This window comes from Ixodes scapularis, unplaced genomic scaffold (assembly GCF_016920785.2).
Source record: "Ixodes scapularis isolate PalLabHiFi unplaced genomic scaffold, ASM1692078v2 PGA_scaffold13__105_contigs__length_92229423, whole genome shotgun sequence".
In the NCBI taxonomy this organism is placed as follows: domain Eukaryota; kingdom Metazoa; phylum Arthropoda; class Arachnida; order Ixodida; family Ixodidae; genus Ixodes; species Ixodes scapularis.
In genome coordinates, this window is record NW_024609839.1 from 35,771,151 (window position 1) to 35,791,467 (window position 20,317).

A 20,317-nucleotide genomic window follows, 5' to 3' on the forward strand; every position below is an offset into this window, starting at 1 on the left:
AATACCTTGTGATAAAGCGCCCGTCCCATCATAAACTCAATTTCGAATGTCCCGGGATTTGTTTTTATAGGCCGGGAAAAAAGAAAAAAAAGAGATGCATGCAAAGCCGCGTGTTTCACGCTTTATTTATATCAGTAAAGAACTGCCCTTTGTTTTATATACAGCGTTGGTTTTGTCTCTTTTTTTTTTTTTTCACCTACTAGATATTAGAAACAAACGTGCAAATTAACGTTTTGTGGATGTGAGCTCTACGGCCAGGTGAAGATTGGGTTCAAGAAAGAACGCAACAAAACCGACTGCTTACCTAAAATTTGTTAATGAACTTTTTGAATATAAAAGAAAACGGGATAATTTTTGTCAGTATATTGTCATTGTTAACTTTATTATCACTTTTTACGTGCATTTAGTGCTCTTGTTTTCTATTTTGCGCTCTCGGTGCGTTTTGTATTTAATCTTGTAACCACTTTATTCTTCGTAGCTCTGTTGGAGGTATGAATCATATTCTTTTCTGTGTGTGCGTGTGTGTTTGTTCCTCCCTGCCACGGCCCCACGGGCCAGCAGTATGTACAAATAAATAAATAAATAAAGTTGTTGGGCATAATCGAAAGCCACCAAATTGTCCAGTGAAAATTAGCGCCATTGCGATTTGTGTAGGTGAGCTATACGGTCAGGCGAGGATTAGGCTCATGAAAGAACGCAACTAAAACCGACCGATTGCCTAAAATTCGCTAATTAACCTTTTAGTTAGAAAAGAAAAACGACATCGTGTATTTAGAAAGTTGTTGGTCGTAATCGCGAGCCACCAAACCGTCCATTCTTTAAAAGATGTAACGCGCGTACACTATTATACGGCGTCTTGATACGGCGTCCTCCTAATTTGGGCGCGAAAATATAGTTCTGATTTTATGTGGGCTCCATCTCCGTGTGGCACAGCCTAACGCCATGAAGCCAAAACGACAAATCATGCGCATCGCTGTGACAACGCCACTGTAGAAGGGGCGAGGAGTGCGGCGGCCGAAAAGATTGCGGTAACACGATTCGCGTCCAAATTCGGCATTTTAGGACGCCGTGAACCACTTCACGTCCACTACATCTCTTTAAAAATGAATGATTTGGTGTTTTTGATGACTACAGATAAGGCACAAACCGAAATTGCGTAACTCGAACGTCTTTTGCAAAAATATGTCTACTCGTAAAAAAAAAAAAAAAAATCGCTCTGTATAAGCGCGATTGTAAGGCAGTTCTTTACGTCCGGCGACATCATCACGGCATGGAAGGAGACGTTGACCACAGATCATAAGCTGTGTATGATCTGTGGTCACTTTTTTTTTTTTTTCGTACGAGAATGAGCAAACATTTGATACAAAATAAAATAGATTTAGCATTCACCAAATTCGACTTGTTTTACTTGATTCAAATCGATATTTGATTTTATTACACTTATCTTGTACCCGCACACGCCTCCTTTATTCCCTAATGAGTCACAAGTGATAATTACATTGTTTTTTTGTCGTGCGAGGTCATCACAATTTATTATTAACAATCGAAGCTGTGCGATTACGCGGAGGCGGCGCATTTGAAGATATTCAAAATTGTTCTGAATACACAAACAGGCTCAAACGTCTTGCTGTCTGGGTCCTTTCCTACACATATGACCAATTATAAAGCCAAAACCTTATAGAGGAGACTATCTCTATCTACTCAACGCGAAAACACGATGTGAAGCGTGTCTGCGTACGTTGGAAAAGAGATACCGGCGAGCAAACCATAGCGTCGAATGTCCATGCATCAAAATGTCCGTGCACCGAAATATCCGCGCACCGAAAAGTCCCACACCAAAATGTCTTCGCAGCAAAAAGTCCGTACACTGAAACGTCTGTGCACCAAAACGTCCGCACCGAAATGCCCTACAGCAAAACGCTCCACGCCGAAAAGTGCTAGACCCACTACGGATGGGGTCCTCCGTCACCTCTGGCGGTTTACGAACCATAATGATACAGAACCACTGGTCTATGGAGCGCCATCCCTGATATACAGAAAACGCCGCTCGTACTTCCCGTTGTCGCCATGAATCCCACAACGAAAGATGCCAAATCAGATATTTATATTAAAATTGATACTTTAATGACTACTTCTTTGAGCAGGACGAGGTATTTGTGCTCTCACAACCAGCAAGAATCATCCTCCAAACCAATGCTAAAAAAGAGCCAGTGCAACTCGTCGGGAAGAGCAAGTGCCAAGCTCGCTCAAAACAGCTCCTCGGTTGGTTCAGCTCCTTGTCGCAGGTGTGCCGGCTGGCTTCTGGATAATCTTTTCAAATCCTTGAAGCCTTTTATTTCCTCCGCCCCAACCTTGCCAAAAAAAAAAAAAAAAACAGCAAGCAAAAAAAAAAAAGTCGGAAAACGGCGAGGAGGAAACGAGAGGCGATTTCCTCCTTTCACAGTGGCGAGAAGGGAAGTGAGGGTCGGGTTCCTTCTCTCTGCTTGCGGGCCGGCCTTTAAGGTGAGACTTATGATTGTTAAATCTTTGACGGAAGGGGAGATCGGTCTGTCCAATATACTGCATGTTGCATTCGCGGCAGTGCAAAAGATAGACAACATTAGCTGAGTTACAGTTATAATTTCCGTTTATCCTAAAGGTGAAGTCCGAATTAGTACTTTTTGCCTCCACGGATTCCGTCATGTGGCTACACACTTTGCACCGCGGCACCCGGCATGGCCGGGATCCCAGGAACTCCTCATGTGTGGTTTTGGATCGTACTAGCATGTCTTTAAGGCTTTTTCCTCGACGGTAGACGACGCGTGGAGCCTGCGGAAAGACAGATCGGAGGCGCTAGTTCTGTGAGAGAATAGGAAGTTTTCGTAGATCGTTTCCGCTGTCCCGCAACGCTCTCCGCAACCAGATACGCTAGCCGGAACTCTACAGTCAAGGCCATCGGCGCGCCGGCGCAGTAGCGGCTGCTTCGTTGCGGAGGGCTTAGCGGAGGGCGAAACGCGGTCTACGAAAACTCCCTAATATTAAAGTTTTTGCGTAGGATGTTGTTGATGTTGGGGAGGTTACTTGCGTAGGTTAGCACTAAATTATACTGATTATTCTCTGAGTTTCGAACGCTTGTTTTGTTGATGGCTGTCGTGCGGTCTAGTTTACTAGCCTTTTCTATAGCATTGTTTATGACGCCTGGAGGATAATTTTGCCTAATGAGTGCTTTCGTTAGATTATCTGCGTTTTGTTTGAAGTCTTTCTCGTTGCTGCATATTCGTTTGTACCTATGCGCCTGAGAATAGGGCAAACTATTTTTGCAGTGGCGGGGGTGGCAGCTATCGTAGTTAAGATATTGTTGCCTGTCCGTGGGTCTCCTGTAGAGTTTAGTGGAAAGTTTGTTATCCTGAATTTCGACGGTAACGTCCAAGAAACTAATCGTCCGTTGCGATACGTTGTGGGTGACCCGAATAGAGGAATGAGCCGAATTGTATTCCGAAATAAATGTGTTGAGTTCGTCCTCGGTGCCTGTCCATATCATGAAAATATCGTCAATATACCTTTTATAGAAATGTGGCTGAATCGGACGATCTGCGAGGAACTGACCCTCCAATTCCGCCATGAAAATGTTGGCATAATTTGGGGCCATTTTTGTGCCCATGGCGGTTCCACTAATTTGGAGGTAATGTTCACCTTCGAATTCAAAATGGTTGCATTCAAGCACGAGTTGTAACAATATTGTTAAGGACTGACAATCGAGTATTGAAGAGTTTCGGGTGTTCACATACGCTCCAATTACCGCTGCGATGCCGTCATCGTGCGGAATGTTGGTGTACAGCGCCGTTACGTCCAATGTTACCAGAAATGATCCTGTGGGTATGGTTTGTTGGGATATATCCTGGATGAAATGGTTCGTGTCCCTCAAGAATGACGGAAACGTGGGGGGAATTTCCTTAATTATAGTGTCAATAAAACTTGATATTCTTTCGGTTACTGTTCCTATGCCAGACACTATTGGCCTTCCAGGGTTATTCTCCTTGTGTATTTTAGGTAGCGTGTAGAATCGCCCAGGCCTGGGGTGCCAGGGCTTAATGCAGTGGAACATTTCCTTAGTTATGCCACCGTTGTCTTTCAAGTGGGACAGTGTTTTGAGAACAACGGACTTGATTCGCAATGTTGGGTCACTTGAAAGTTTTTTTGTAAAATTTTGGGTCATTTAGTTGTCGGAGTCCTTCATTAATGTAGTCCTGCGTATTGAGAACAACTACGGCACCACCTTTGTCGGCTGGCTTAATGACAATGTCGGTCCTGGAGCCAAGAAGTTTAATGCATTTGTTTTCGGAGTGGGAAAGATTGTAATTCGGAACCCGTTTTTTCTGAAATGACTCTAAAATCTCCCGCTCTACCACCTCTATGTACATATCCATGTATTTGTTCCTTTGGTTGCTTGGTGTCCAGTGCTTTTTTTGGATTTGAGGGAAGGGGGCAGCCGCCATCACTAGGGCGCTCGTGAAAATATTCTCGGAGACGTAGACTACGGGAGAAGTTGTCCACGTCCCTGAATAGCTGGAATTCGTCATACCCTCCCGTTGCAGGGGAGAAGCTGAGGCCCTTCGAAAGAATCGCTACCTCTTCTTGTGAGAGTGTCGTGCTTGACAGATTTACAATATTGCTTCCAATTTCATTCTGTTCAGAGGATGTTTCTTGGCCAGCGAAAGAGGCTGGAGACGTCTGTGCAGCAATGCGTGGGCCCCGAGCACAGGTGTTTATTGTCCTGAGGTGCGAATGCGAAGTTCCCTCGGGCAGTGTGGGATCACCTGATGTTCCTGTAGGGATGCGACCTTTGTTAATAGAAGACAGTTGCGGGTCAGCGCCTGTCCGTGTGTCACGCTGTGAATGCTGAGAAGAAATGTTGTCACGAACAAATTTTTTTTCTTTAAGGGCCCGAATTTCGCGGATCCGTTTCTGTTCATACCGTTCGAGCTCATCTTTCTCTGAAGTGGCAAGCAAGCCATCCGCCCTCCTTCCCTCCTCCTCCAGCTCCTTCTCCGACGTCATCCTAGTGTGGTGTTGGGTTGTAATATCCATAAGTTTTAGCGAAGCCTCAGAAAGGGTGTCGTCCCACCTCTGGCGCTCGTTTGCATTGAAGGTGTTTAGAGACGGCTGGATCGATAATTGAAAGCCCTTCGGGATGTTTTTCTTTCCCATGTAAATTTGAAGTGTCTCCGCATGCATCGCGTGTCGAATCCGTTTATCTATGATTTTGCGAATCTCGAAGAATGTCCTAGATCTAGGATGAACAGGAGGGACGGTACCTTTCTTTTCTCCGAGTCATTTCCCTCTCCCGGGAAGCGTGACGGCTGTACTGGCGAGAGTTCTCCTGAGGTAGTAGGGGCTCCGTGCACGTGGAGCGCTGGAACTCGGAGAGGCGATGGACGTCGACGGCGAACACGTTGAACGGACGTCTCCGGCGGCGCCGGGGGGAGCGGAATCTTGCTCACCAGGCGCACAAGGCCGTGTCACTGAAGGCGAAGGGCTCCGTGCAGGTGGGGGAGCACTGGAACTTGGGGAGGCGGCGGATGCCCGCGGTGAGTCCGCCGAACGGAACTCCTCACTGGAGGCGGAGGTAGTGGAACTCCGCCCGCCAGGCGGACAAGAACGTGCCACAGAAGGCGAAGCGTCAGGCCTGACGAGCTGGCCCCCTCTCACAGGACGCACCCCCGCCGCCGCCCGTATGTCCTCCCGTTGCGGCAGAGGCGGCCACATCCGTAGGTTGTCCGCAGAAGCGTCAGTCGAAAGTGGCTGGTAGGCCTGGTCAGTCTGCGTCTGAGCGTGACAGGTACAAACCAACGGCGCAACGTGGTCCAGCCACCCCGGGTGATCCCGGCGTCCATCCCAGAGCAGCACCCGATGGAGGTTCCCAGCGAGCAAAGCTACTCCGCAGAAACTTGGGTGCCGTCCATCAGCCGCCAGGACCCGGGTAGGCGGAAGGTGGTGAAATGCGTGGTCAATATAAAACAGACCCACAACACGACGGCAGTGGTCACGGAGCCGCTCATTGAACCGCCAGGCCTCCTGATTGTCGCGACGCACGGCGTCCAAGCCGCACTCTCCACGGCGGCGATTAAGATATCGCGGCAGGGCGAGGGTGGCGAACACCGACGTGATTTCAGGGCGCTCTCGAGAGATGTTGTGGAGCAGATCTCGGTACCTCTTGAACGCCGCCACCGCTCCGATGGTAGTGAGATCGCTGCCACCCACGTGCAGCACGAGTGTCGTCACAGTGCGAGGCAGAAGGTCCATGAGGCCGCCGATGTCCGAAATCCGAGCCCCGGTTTGTGAGATGAACGCCGGGGCGTCTTTCCGATGTGGGTCGAAGTGCTGGTGTAGATACTTAATCTGGGAGTCGCCAATCACGGCCGTTGTGGTAATAAAATTCGGGTACTTCCACTGCATACGCCTCGAAGCATGATCGGCAGCCATGGCGTTGGCCATCGGCGTGCCGTGAAACATATCGTAAAAAGGAGGTAAATGCTTTAAAACGTATTTATTGGACGACGTTCCGAGCGGGGACCGCTCTTCATCAGGTCCTAATGTTGCAGTGAAAGCTGAAAGCCCGCCACTTTAACACGGCGGCAAAAAAAAAAAAAAATGAGGAAAGGCGAAAAAACAACTTCTCAGGACCAACCATGGGTAGACGAAGGCCGCGGCCAGGGAAGGGACCCCGCATGCACCCCCAAACAACCTCCCGCTAGGCGCCGTTGGGGCTCGGCAGTGTCCAGAACGAAACAAGGGAATAAAACAAAATCAAGTGGGCCCAAAAGCGCGCCCGGGTGGCCGAGAAGAGCCAGCAGAGACACAGGAGCAGCTCGGGCGCGAACCGAGACGCGTGATGGTTCAAGTTACACACCCAAACACCCCTCTCCACGCCCCCCCCCCCCACACACACACACTCACGTGCAAGCATGCCCCCCCCCCTCTTTTCCTTTTCCATTTTCCCTATTTTTATTTTTCTCAACGCCCCCTCCCCATCTCGCACCCGAGAGCGAAGACATTCCTCGAGGTCGTAATGATGTCCAGCGCAGGGAAAACTCTAGGCAGGGGACTCCGTCTGTTCGTTTTCCCGTCAATGGGGGGGTTCCGATGAGGTGAACCGTTCTAGATGTAAGCAGCTAAGCAGGCCGGCGCTCTCGTTAATCCCTGCGCGAAGCGTGTTAAATTTTTTAATTAGGTACGATTCCCTTTGCTCCCTTTCGCGTGCTGTACTAAATCCCGATTGAAGTATAGTTACAAATATTTTGTTTATGTGGTGTTGATCGAGACGCATATGTTTGGAGAGCGGGAGTTTGGGGAGTGTGTTAAGGTGGGACTTATGATTGTTAAATCTTTGACGGAAGGGGAGATCGGTCTGTCCAATATACGGCATGTTGCATACGCGGCAGTGCAAAAGATAGACAACATTAGCTGAGTTACAGTTATAATTTCCGTTTATCCTAAAGGTGAAGTCCGAACCGAACCGGTATTTTTTCCGGGACTGAACCCGAACCCGAACCGTTATATTGTTATCGCGATGAACCCGAACCGGAACTGAACCGGAAAAAAAATTACGGTTACCGGCTCATGTCAAAACGGTTCGGCCACGCGCTGTTGACAATGAATGTGCTATCAATGCCATTTGTTTTTTTAAGTGCCGTCAACTGACACACTCCTCGCTTACATATTTTTATTCTCCACTCAGTCTTAGGAATATAAACGCTGCATCCATGAATCTTGACAAACGCTGCATCCATGAATCTTGACATAGGAGCCAGTATTGCGCTGGTCGCGGCTTGCACGGAAGAAAAAAAATTGGAAGGCTGTGCAAAAAAAAAAAAAAAAAAAAAAAAAATCGCGTCACGGGATTTCATTTTTCTACAATCTCGTAAATCCTAAATGCTGCTGTGGGCTCATTTCATAATACGTTTCTAGAACGCGCGAGTTCTTGAAGCTTGCTTCCATCGGAATGAGAAAAGAAAAGGCTGTGGAGTTTGATAATAATGCATCCGGTTTCGTGTAGGCACTTAGAAGCTAACATATTTGTGAGACAGCGAACTCTTCTATTTTAATATTTATCCTGTTACGTCCTTCTGGCGCTGCGTTCGGTGAAGTGTTTTTCACATTCCGTATCTTGTTTAATGAAAACTTCTTTAAGGGTCTAATTTGAGTTACCGAAGGCTAGTTCAAATAAAGAAAGCTGTATTTTCTCCCCACTGTTCCTTCAATTGCTTACACGCCGAGGTGGCGGGATAGTTAGCGCGTTCTACTTGTAAGTGGGTTTGTAAGGAGGTCGCGGATTTTACAGCTACTGCGTCGGACCCAATTAGATGAAGTCCGAATGCGTAAACGTCCGTGAGGTAACCTTTGAGTGCACATAAAGAAACCATTCCTGGTAGAAATCCCTGAGCCTTACACTACGATGTATCCCCTTTCGTATGTGCTGATTTCAGATGTTTTATTTGTAATTTATTTTGATGTTGCAATTTGTCATTTATAATTTCCGAACCGGTTCAGCGCCCCGAACCGGTTCGCGGATCGAATTAATCGAACCGGAACTGAACCGGAACAAAAGAAATTTACCTGAACCTGAACCGGAACCGAACCCGTATTTTTTCGGTTCGACACACTGATATATATATATATATATATATATATATATTGGCATGTTTGGCACCCCTCAACTCACTCCGTCTTCAGGGTTCCACCTGGTCCCCCTCCTAGTGACGTAATTCGGGGTGCGCGCAGTTTCCCGTGTACTCTCTCGGGGGAGGGGTTTACGGGGGGGGGGGGGGGGTTGGTGCAGCGATTTTTGGAGTTCGATCTTTGTGGAATTTGCCCGCTGACACTTTTGAGGTAATGAACAGAAAACCGATTTCGCCTGCGTGTCCTTCTCTTCCTTTCTGTGCTGAGTTTCTTCGACTGCCACCCGCGGCTGCAAGGGGGGGGGGGGGGGGGGGGAGCTTGACTTTGGATTTGCGATTATGCAGCGGAATCGAGATTTTCTTTGATGAAAATGTTTTCTGTATCCTCCGGAATACATAAAAAAAAAACGAAAAAAAAACGTAAAAATGACGATATGGAAATTCTTTCAATCTTAAAATCGTCCCTCCTCCCCCCCCCTTTTAAGCGCCGCAGCTTCTACCACGAGCGACGTCGCAACAACGAAATTGTACTTAAAATCGTACATGTATCAAACATAAAGGCTTGATTGTGCGAAAAAGCAATCGCAAATTGCACGCAATCTTAAACATGCGGAAATTGTTTCATGCCACATTTGAGATACTAAGGTGTTTAATGCTCTCAAACAAAATATATGGGTTTATAGCTTTTTCAGAAAAGAAAGTGCAGGCGAGCTGGTTAGGAAACGATTGTGAACCCAGTATCAGGTTCACAAGCATGTCTTCAAAAGAATATGTAAGATTACTACGCAATAAATACCAGCCCCCAGTTCGTTTTGCAAAATATTATGCAGAATTATGATTATTTTCAAAATTTGTGCTAGTTTTGTGTTGTTTTTCGCACGTTTGTTTCTGCTGGAACACGCGTGCGGAAAATCAACTGACAAGTGCACAAAACTCAAAACTCAAAAGTTTCCATACTATTAAAAGAACATTCGTAGATATTGCTCGCATAGCATCTACAAATGCGCGTTTAATGGCAGCAGATTTGCGATTTGCTTGCAGTGAATACCTTAATTCTTGTTTAAGATGAGTTGAGCGATTTTCCATGCTTCGACGTTTGTCCCATTTTCGCACGGTTTTCCGCACATCTGTTTTAGCCTTTATACGGCACCTGGCTCCATAACGTTTATACTTCGTCTCACGTTAACATGGACTAACTGCGCAGGCTCTGCAAGCGCGAGCTGCTAGCCTTGTCTGGAACACTTGGAAAAATCAAAATATGAAAAAGGTTGTTTTTTTTTGTTTTTTTTTATTTATTTATTTGTTATACATACCCTCAAGCGCCAAAGCATTGTAAAGGAGTGGAGAAAAGCACAATACAAAAAAGATAAATGCCGCTAGAAAAAAAACAAGAAAAAAAAAGACAAAAAAATGACCTCTTCACAAACAAAGTAAAATATAACAAGAACACCAGTCAGAAGCATGAACAAAGATTGAGGGAATTACCAGATATAGATGCGATATCTGCGGAAAGGTGGTTCTCAACCATTGACGTTTTGCGCACCCCTTGTGGATCGGTGGAGATGATGGAGGATCCCGTTCGTGGTGAGGGAAAGGTTAAGTATGCCAATTTAATAAATGGATGTAACTAAGGGCAAGTGTCAAGTAACTTCTCTCGTTGACATACAACAAAAAAACTCACACGAAAATGTGATTTTTTTTATCAATCTAAAAAGATTTATTTTGCCGGGCTTGTCTGATGAGCCGGGGCTTCGCGGACCCCCTTGAGAACCACTGGTTTAAAGTATGCGAGATGCATGAGTAAGTGTTCGTTTTGCAACGAGTTAGTCTAACCTTATGCTGATGATCGACAAGAGTGAAAATTAGGCCCTGTACAATACTAATGTTGGCTTTGTAATAAATTGGCTTCGTAAGGATGGATCATGCAAAACTTCCTAAAATAGGCCAAGACGGACCCCTTTCGAAAGTCAGGTGCCGACTCTAAGAAGGTCGGAACCCTTGCACAATGGCGGAACAACTGCATCGAGGAACGTGCAAGTCATTTTTTAAGATACCGAACGTCGGAGCGCGGCCAACACCACGAGTCGACGAGCCAATGAAACAGCGTCGAAAGTGCAATGTCACTACTCTCATCACCTTTTTTTCTGGGTGTTTTTTCCAGTTTGCTGTGACGTTGAGGGTTTAGTCCGCCATTCTGCAGGGATTTCACCGGCGTTAATAGAAGGCAGTAGTTTGAAAGGGGTCTAACTAGCTTCTGCAGTCAAAACCAGCGTCCACGAGTGCGCATAAAAATAGCGACTGGAAATTCCGCAATAACTGCCGACTCAACAAATGCCGGAGCGGAAGTTTGTCGGCTACTTGTGCAGGGTTGCAGCGACATCAGAACGCTAAGCTGCGATTGGCTCGACTGGAAGGAGAGTAGGTAAAGCTCAAGGCAGCTAGCATCGAGGTCTACCCATTATCCGTTCAATCAGAGCTCGGCGTTCCGATGTCACAGCAACCCTCGTGAAAGAACCAGACAAACTTCCACTCCGTATTGAATGATGCTGGCGGATACATAATGATCCAAAGCAAAATCTTGGCACAAACTTGGCACAGTGTACTACAATGTCTTTTACTCCCTGAAACAGGCAATCTACGGCAGACCAATCCCTCTGGTCCTGATGGGAGCAATGTCCTTTCTGCTGGCCCTGCTCACGTTCCCGCTGCCAGAGACGCTGCACCACGAACTGCCCGAGACACTGAAGGAGGGCGAGGAATACAACCATGCACAGAACACGTGCTGCCTTTCACATGCACCACAGCTACCGCCGCCCGGTCACGGAAGAACTCGCACTTTATCTGTCATATAGAAAGGATCGCAGAGAAGTGCGTAGAAGCCCACTATCCAGACACTGTTCATCTTGCGGAGGAAGCTACCGATGCCCCGAGAGGGATTAACCACACAGGTGCTTGTACACCAGTGGTGATGAGGAGTGGTCTTGTAAACCAGGGACAATTGAAAACACCCAGTCAACTCCATCAGTGGCGGCATGCCTCGATAATAGTGGACAAGAAATGCTCCCATCTTCAAGCCATCAAGAGGCCAGTTTGAACTTCGGTTCTAAAAAAAGCAGCAAAATTGCACTATCTATATCCAGGCTGCATCCTCTGCAAGAGAGTCAAGTCAGTGTCCAGGAAAAATGTCTACCTTATCAGCTCGAGCTGAATCTGGTTCTTGCCAGATTAATGTGAACAGACGATGCTGCCTCCTCTCAAAAATGGAACAAACAAGGCCAACTTAGTTCCTTCAGTCAAAACCAGCATCCTCCAGAGTTACAGTGGAGAAGTTTACGTAAACGGAAAGGCCTCGGTGCTGGAATTCACAACTGCCCGAAGATTGTGCAATGGGACAAAACTTATTGTCCAAGTGCTTGGCTTGTTGTGGAAACCAAACCAAGGGTCTACTTGAGCTGCCATCATGTAAAAAATGTACATAGATTTCACCCTCATGAAACCCAGGTTTGCAATATTCTTAAGGTAAAACATGTTCCACTAGTGTTTTAATAAAAGCAGTTTAAAAACATGAAACATAATTTAATAAAACATCAATTTTAATAAAGAACTGTTTGCCCCTGTGCACCAAGCCAGAAAAAAGGTAACCTATTCCAAAGTTAAAGCAGCCTACTCCTAATACACCTTTTTCGAGCAACGAGCAATGTTTAGAGGATTGTCTGCAAACTACAAACAAAAAGCAGCCCCCAACGGCATACTTCTCTACCCATTTGGAAAAGTTGGAATCGTACTGCTGCATCGGTTTTTTTCGCTTCTTATGCCCCATAGCAGCTATGCACGAAAAGGATTGCCAAAAGAGATTAAACACGCACAGATAGGTGCCGGCAATGTTGGTAGAGAGAGATGGTGGCCTCCAAGAATGGCGACAGCAGAGAGCAAAGGTCAAGGGAAAGTGTGACACATGCAGAGGCCTACTGGAATAAGTCCATTGGTACCAAAAACTCATAAGAAGGGTAAACTACATGCATGCAAATCCTAGCAGTAGATAAAAAATTGAGAGCAAACAAAATACACTATTAAAGGATCATAAGATACTAAAAAAATGTTTCCAACCACCAGAAAAAAACAACAAAATTTGTGTTCTATACAAGGGCTTTATTATATCTAGATTGTACACCCAAGCAGTTGTAGTTTCATAAAGCAATTATCCGATTATGGTTTATCCGAGACACCGCGCGACGCAACATCACCGTAATTTCCAATCAATCACGACGCGATATCATTGAAATGTCGCACCACTGACGCTGTCCATTTCATCACGTCATGTAATCGTCCACCCATTTTTTTTTTCTTTTTACTGATGCACCTAATTGGTGCATCATTCTTAGACTAATTGTCTCAAGTCTTAGTCTTAATGTCTTAAGCTGCATATAAGTACAACTCTGAAATATAAGAACTGCATAATGTTGTAAAAAACACGCAATTTAGATTAATTTAGTTGTCATCAGCTGGAAGTTAGAACTGACATCAAAGGTATTTGAAAGCAGCTGTCGTCACTGACAAACTGAAAACAGCAGGGTGTGTCTTTCGAACGCCCAAACCCAATCACGTGCACAATTCCTTCCGTCGTGCTTTGGCTGCAAGCGCGCCGAAGCGTTGTTGAAGGTACTGAAGCGCCTGCCTGCCGTTCTCACATTGTCAGTGACTACAGCTCCATATTACTGATAATGCCAACTTGTAAAAAAAAAAAAAAGGATACGTTTTGATACAAGTTTTGTTTTCTGGACATAAGTTCATTATCACCTTCGATAATATATCTAATCTAAACACGATGCCCCCTTTTTTTTTCCTGTGACAGTGTTTTCCACTGTCCAGTATCTACCTCCTGAATCCCCTGCTTTATTGCTTCCTTGTTTGAACTTGCCTTTACCTTCCAGAGTTGCACCCGCACTTCCCATTTTCCTTCCACTTTCCCTTCAGTTTGGTTAATGTTTCACCGTTCCAACAACTTTAGTTTGTTTTTCAACAAGCAACCAAACCTTCTACTGTGCAGGTGCAACCACTGTCGAGACCCTGGTATTTATGCTTGCCCGAATGGCCCTGACAATGGCTTACAATGTGGGCTACCTGCACGCTGCCGAGGTTTACCCGACGGCTGTACGGTCTCAAGCCTTATCCGTGCGACAGGCCTTCGGGTCTGTCGGAAAATTCCTCAGCTCACAGGTGACACAGCTGGTGAGTTCACTTATACTTGCGCAACAATAGCCTTCTTATGCAAGCAATGAAGTCTCAATGTTGATGAGTTCATTCATGGCTAGGATGACCATATTCATCAAAGTAAAAAACGGGAAAGCGAGGCAGGGGTAAAGCACTGCTGTACCATTCGGCTCAACGTAAAAACGCACATTTTGAGTTCTTCGTCTGGAACACCAGTGCCATTCTTTCCCCCTTTTAAACAATGGGACAGAAATCTGGCTAACCAAAGCAAGCATTTATTAATACTGGAAAATTATCCTATGCAATCAAAACATATTGACATATGCAACCACAGGAAGGCTACAAAGCTGCTTCATAAAAGGTAAAATTTTCATGCTGTGTTCATTTTAATAAAACTATGTCGGTAACAGCAACAATGCACGTTCCCACGAAAGCAAGACAGGAGATTTCATTTTGGAAAAATGACGGGATGGCAGAAATTAACCCCCCCAAAAAAAAAAAAAAAAAAAAAAACTAGACTGCCGCGGCCAAAACGTGACGCCTGGTCACCCTATTCATGTCAGCAGTTTTGGAAAATTGTTTTCTAGATTTTCAGTTGGTCACACAGCTTGAGGTCCTATGCCTAATAAATACAAGTACGACCAGTGATAAAATTATGGAAGAAAAAAAAAATATATATATATTGTGAACGATGAGAGAAGAGAGTGATTATTGAATTTTATTGCATTGATGTTAGGGGAAGGGAAAAAGCTGGCGAAAACTTGGGCCAGGAGCGGACATCGAATCCCGGATTGGCGAAGGTTGCGAGTATATATATATATATATATATATATATATATATATATATATATATATATATATATATATATATATATATATATATATATATATATATATATATCGTAAAAAGGAGGTAAATGCTTTAAAACGTATTTATTGGACGACGTTCCGAGCGGGGACCGCTCTTCATCAGGTCCTAATGTTGCAGTGAAAGCTGAAAGCCCGCCACTTTGACACGGCGGCAAAAAAAAAAAAAAAAAAAAAAATGAGGAAAGGCGAAAAAACAACTTCTCAGGACCAACCATGGGTAGACGAAGGCCGCGGCCAGGGAAGGGACCCCGCATGCACCCCCAAACAACCTCCCGCTAGGCGCCGTTGGGGCTCGGCAGTGTCCAGAACGAAACAAGGGAATAAAACAAAATCAAGTGGGCCCAAAAGCGCGCCCGGGTGGCCGAGAAGAGCCAGCAGAGACACAGGAGCAGCTCGGGCGCGAACCGAGACGCGTGATGGTTCAAGTTACACACCCAAACACCCCTCTCCACGCCGCCCCCCCCCCCCCCACACACACACACTCACGTGCAAGCATGCCCCCCCCCCCTCTTTTCCTTTTCCATTTTCCCTATTTTTATTTTTCTCAACGCCCCCTCCCCATCTCGCACCCGAGAGCGAAGACATTCCCCGAGGTCGTAATGATGTCCAGCGCAGGGAAAACTCTAGGCAGGGGACTCCGTCTGTTCGTTTTCCCGTCAACGGGGGGGTTCCGATGAGGTGAACCGTTCTAGATGTAAGCAGCTAAGCAGGCCGGCGCTCTCGTTAATCCCTGCGCGAAGCGTGTTAATTTTTTTAATTAGGTACGATTCCCTTTGCTCCCTTTCGCGTGCTGTACTAAATCCCGATTGAAGTATAGTTACAAATATTTTGTTTATGTGGTGTTGATCGAGACGCATATGTTTGGAGAGCGGGAGTTTGGGGAGTGTGTTAAGGTGGGACTTATGATTGTTAAATCTTTGACGGAAGGGGAGATCGGTCTGTCCAATATACTGCATGTTGCATACGCGGCAGTGCAAAAGATAGACAACATTAGCTGAGTTACAGTTATAATTTCCGTTTATCCTAAAGGTGAAGTCCGAATTAGTACTTTTTGCCTCCACGGATTCCGTCATGTGGCTACACACTTTGCACCGCGGCACCCGGCATGGCCGGGATCCCAGGAACTCCTCATGTGTGGTTTTGGATCGTACTAGCATGTCTTTAAGGCTTTTTCCTCGACGGTAGACGACGCGTGGAGCCTGCGGAAAGACAGATCGGAGGCGCTGGTTCTGTGAGAGAATAGGGAGTTTTCGTAGATCGTTTCCGCTGTCCCGCAACGCTCTCCGCAACCAGATACGCTAGCCGGAACTCTACAGTCAAGGCCATCGGCGCGCCGGCGCAGTAGCGGCTGCTTCGTTGCGGCGGGCTTAGCGGAGGGCGAAACGCGGTCTACGAAAACTCCCTAATATTAAAGTTTTTGCGTAGGATGTTGTTGATGTTGGGGAGGTTACTTGCGTAGGTTAGCACTAAATTATACTGATTATTCTCTGAGTTTCGAACGCTTGTTTTGTTGATGGCTGTCGTGCGGTCTAGTTTACTAGCCTTTTCTATAGCATTGTTTATGACGCCTGGAGGATAATTTTGCCTAATGAGTGCTTTCGTTAGATTATCTGCGTTTTGTTTGAAGTCTTTCTCGTTGCTGCATATTCGTTTGTACCTATGCGCCTGAGAATAGGGCAAACTATTTTTGCAGTGGCGGGGGTGGCAGCTATCGTAGTTAAGATATTGTTGCCTGTCCGTGGGTCTCCTGTAGAGTTTAGTGGAAAGTTTGTTATCCTGAATTTCGACGGTAACGTCCAAGAAACTAATCGTCCGTTGCGATACGTTGTGGGTGACCCGAATAGAGGATGAGCCGAATTGTATTCCGAAATAAATGTGTTGAGTTCGTCCTCGGTGCCTGTCCATATCATGAAAATATCGTCAATATACCTTTTATAGAAATGTGGCTGAATCGGACGATCTGCGAGGAACTGACCCTCCAATTCCGCCATGAAAATGTTGGCATAATTTGGGGCCATTTTTGTGCCCATGGCGGTTCCACTAATTTGGTGGTAATGTTCACCTTCGAATTCAAAATGGTTGCATTCAAGCACGAGTCGTAACAATTTTGTTAAGGACTGACAATCGAGTATTGAAGAGTTTCGGGTGTTCACATACGCTCTAATTACCGCTGCGATGCCGTCATCGTGCGGAATGTTGGTGTACAGCGCCGTTACGTCCAATGTTACCAGAAATGATCCTGTGGGTATGGTTTGTTGGGATATATCCTGGATGAAATGGTTCGTGTCCCTCAAGAATGACGGAAACGTGGGGGGAATTTCCTTAATTATAGTGTCAATAAAACTTGATATTCTTTCGGTTACTGTTCCTATGCCAGAGACTATTGGCCTTCCAGGGTTATTCTCCTTGTGTATTTTAGGTAGCGTGTAGAATCGCCCAGGCCTGGGGTGCCAGGGCTTAATGCAGTGGAACATTTCCTTAGTTATGCCACCGTTGTCTTTCAAGTGGGACAGTGTTTTGAGAACAACGGACTTGATTCGCAATGTTGGGTCACTTGAAAGTTTTTTGTAAAATTTTGTTTCATTTAGTTGTCGGAGTCCTTCATTAATGTAGTCCTGCGTATTGAGAACAACTACGGCACCACCTTTGTCGGCTGGCTTAATGACAATGTCGGTCCTGGAGCCAAGAAGTTTAATGCATTTGTTTTCGGAGTGTGAAAGATTGTACTTCGGAACCCGTTTTTTCTGAAATGACTCTAAAATCTCCCGCTGTACCACCTCTATGTACATATCCAAGTATTTGTTCCTTTGGTTGCTTGGTGTCCAGTGCTTTTTTGGATTTGAGGGAAGGGGGCAGCCGCCATCACTAGGGCGCTCGTGAAAATATTCTCGGAGGCGTAGACTACGGGCTTCAAAGCTGAAGTAACCCTAATAAAAATTCCGATAGAGAAAACCAATAGGGCTATCGGTTTATTGACACGTATCGGTCTATTGGTCTATCGGCGTATTGGCCTATCGGTGTATTGGCCTATCGGCGTATTGGTCTATCGGCGTATTGGTCTATCGGCGTATTGGCCTATCGGCGTATTGGCCTATCGGCGTATTGGTCTATCGGCGTATTGGTCTATCGGCGTATTGGCCAATCGGCGTATTGGCCAATCGGCGTATTGGCCTATCAGCGTATTGATCTATCCGTCTATTGATTATTGCTATATTGGCGTATTACCATACTAGTCGATAAGCCTAGGGTTCGTTGGTGTGTGGGCCTTTTTAAAGGGAAGGCGATAGGCATATAATATAGTCTGCCATTGTACACTTTATTGCAATCCTTGCAAATACACTTCAAATATATTAATAATGTCCGCATTCACGTCCACGAAAACAACTACCTCATTTGCAATGCTTCGATTTGAAAATAATGGGTGCACAGAAAACTAAGCAAATCAGGAGCGCACACACAACGAAGAAACTTGAGACAAATAAAAATTGTACATGGACAAAAGCCCTTTGAATGGCTCGCATAAAACAAAACTATTAAAAATTAAACAGAGGTTGTAAGCTCAACCATAAAGAAAAAAGGCTTACACAAGGTACTGACATAAGCAGCTCAAGCATAGCACCAAGACAAAGAGGACCCAAATATTGTCACACGAAGAGGATCGCCCAACTCAATTGTTACCGCTATAAAAATAAAGTATGCTTAAATCACACTGTGCTCTTGTATTGGAGGAAGGCATAAGGAAAACTGTTAACAGGAACCAAATAAAATAGGCATTGAAAGTTGGTCATATAAACAATGCACATTAATAACACTTTTTACATGTTTTATATTTATCTAGTGCATTCCTGACAACAAATTCCAATCTATGGGAATGCACTAGAGCCCTGATTTAACTGGCAAACAAAATCAATGAGTGATGCAGGCAATATTCATAAATAGGGTATTTGCATATATATCACATACAAAATCGGCCCACCCAACAAAAGGGTAGGGTAATAAAAATCAGCACTGAGATTTACGAGACATCAATATCACATGAGATCTGGTCGTTTACAAACATTAGAGCAAAAGGAGGTCACAACACACTCTTGAAAAACATTGAGCAGGTGCAGTGTCACTCTGATTAGAGATCTATACAGGCCAGGGCATTCAAATGTAAATATTATTTCAAGAGATAGGATGGTAGCCCAATGGTTGGGAAATGACTAAATAAAATTGGGCACTAGAATACAGGTCAAGTCTTGTTTTCCATTTTTAATGTTCTTCTTCGGTTCGTAAATAAAATGGATATAAATGAATAGATACTAGTGCATACCTGCCAACCTGTGGACTTTCAAATTCGTAAAAGTCCCGCGGCTGTGGCGGGGGGGGGGGGGGGGGTTTACGCGAAGCGATGAGCAGCTTAATGTCAGCCGGCACAGCGTGCAAAACGCTTACATCACACGTGCACGTGCTACAGAATCCTAACTTCTCTCGCTTTTTGGACGGCACGAAGCACAGAAATTTCGACGTGTAGGACTTCTGGAACACCTGAAAGTACCTCTTTCGAGGCTTGGAGTTCGGCATTGCACCGCAAAGCCACAGTGACCAGGAGAATGCTACAGTTACACATGCAACAAACACACACGCCGTACTTCTCGCCTCGAAACTGGCCAAAACAACCAGGCCCAACGTCTGAACACGCCGAACCAACGTGCACTCGTGCACCGCCGAACACACAAACAAAAGCTTTGAGCTTTGGATTGGTTTTCGATCCGTGGCCACCGAATAGACGGATAGTAAAAACCACGACGCTGCTGTGGACGGTACCTATCGCCCTCTTGTGGCGGTGCGAGATACCGCCAACAACGGAGTTACAAAAACAACAACAAAAAAAATAAAAAAATAAAAAAAAGTATATTTTTCGTAAGATTTGAAGCAAGATTCGTAAAATCGTAAAATAAGTCCCAATTCTTACATTTTACGAAAAATTCGAAAGAGTTGGCAGGTATGCTAGTGAATTGCATATTGTCCCATTTCTACCATCATAACAGCTAGGCTTGCCAAAGAAAACATTCAGAGGTTTTTTGCAGCCCACAGATAAACTGCGCATTACAGAATACTCAAACTTCAATGGAAGTACCTCCGTGGCAAGACAGACTGCAAAATATTTTACCCCCCTATGTTCTGCGAATAGACCTTCTGCAAAATTATGCACGCAACAAGGAGCATGCAGGGAACATAGTTACAGGCGCTGTACGTGCCAGCGTACAGCGCCTGGCACGTACAGGCGCTGTACGCTGTACTTGCCAGAACTTTTTGGAAACAAAAATCTAAAACAAGTGGCACTTTGCACGTGCATCCACAAATGCCTTTTTGTTGCGATTTATTTCTAATGTTTATTACAGAAAAGGCAATTGGCGCACGCAGCACGTGCAAACTATGTTCCCTGCAAGCTCCTTGATGCTTGGGTAATTTTGCAAAAGGTTAAACATTTAAAGTGATCTTTCGAATCAGGACACTGAAAGGCTGCCATTTGCCATCACTAACAGACATAGCCCAGCTGCTCAGTTGCATCCCTAGCTTGTGAGAGTGGGCAG

At 45.4% G+C, this 20,317-nt stretch overlaps 1 non-coding gene across 1 annotated transcript in view; it reads left to right on the forward strand.

The window, feature by feature from the left end:
* Positions 1 to 11,626, forward strand: part of LOC8032728 — a 50,710-nt gene extending 39,084 nt beyond the window's left edge. The window contains exon 10 of the transcript XR_005715390.2: positions 11,288 to 11,626. This is a non-coding gene — a transcript (solute carrier family 22 member 21). The remainder of the gene's footprint in view (positions 1 to 11,287) is intronic.
* Positions 11,627 to 20,317: the final 8,691 nt, after the last annotated feature.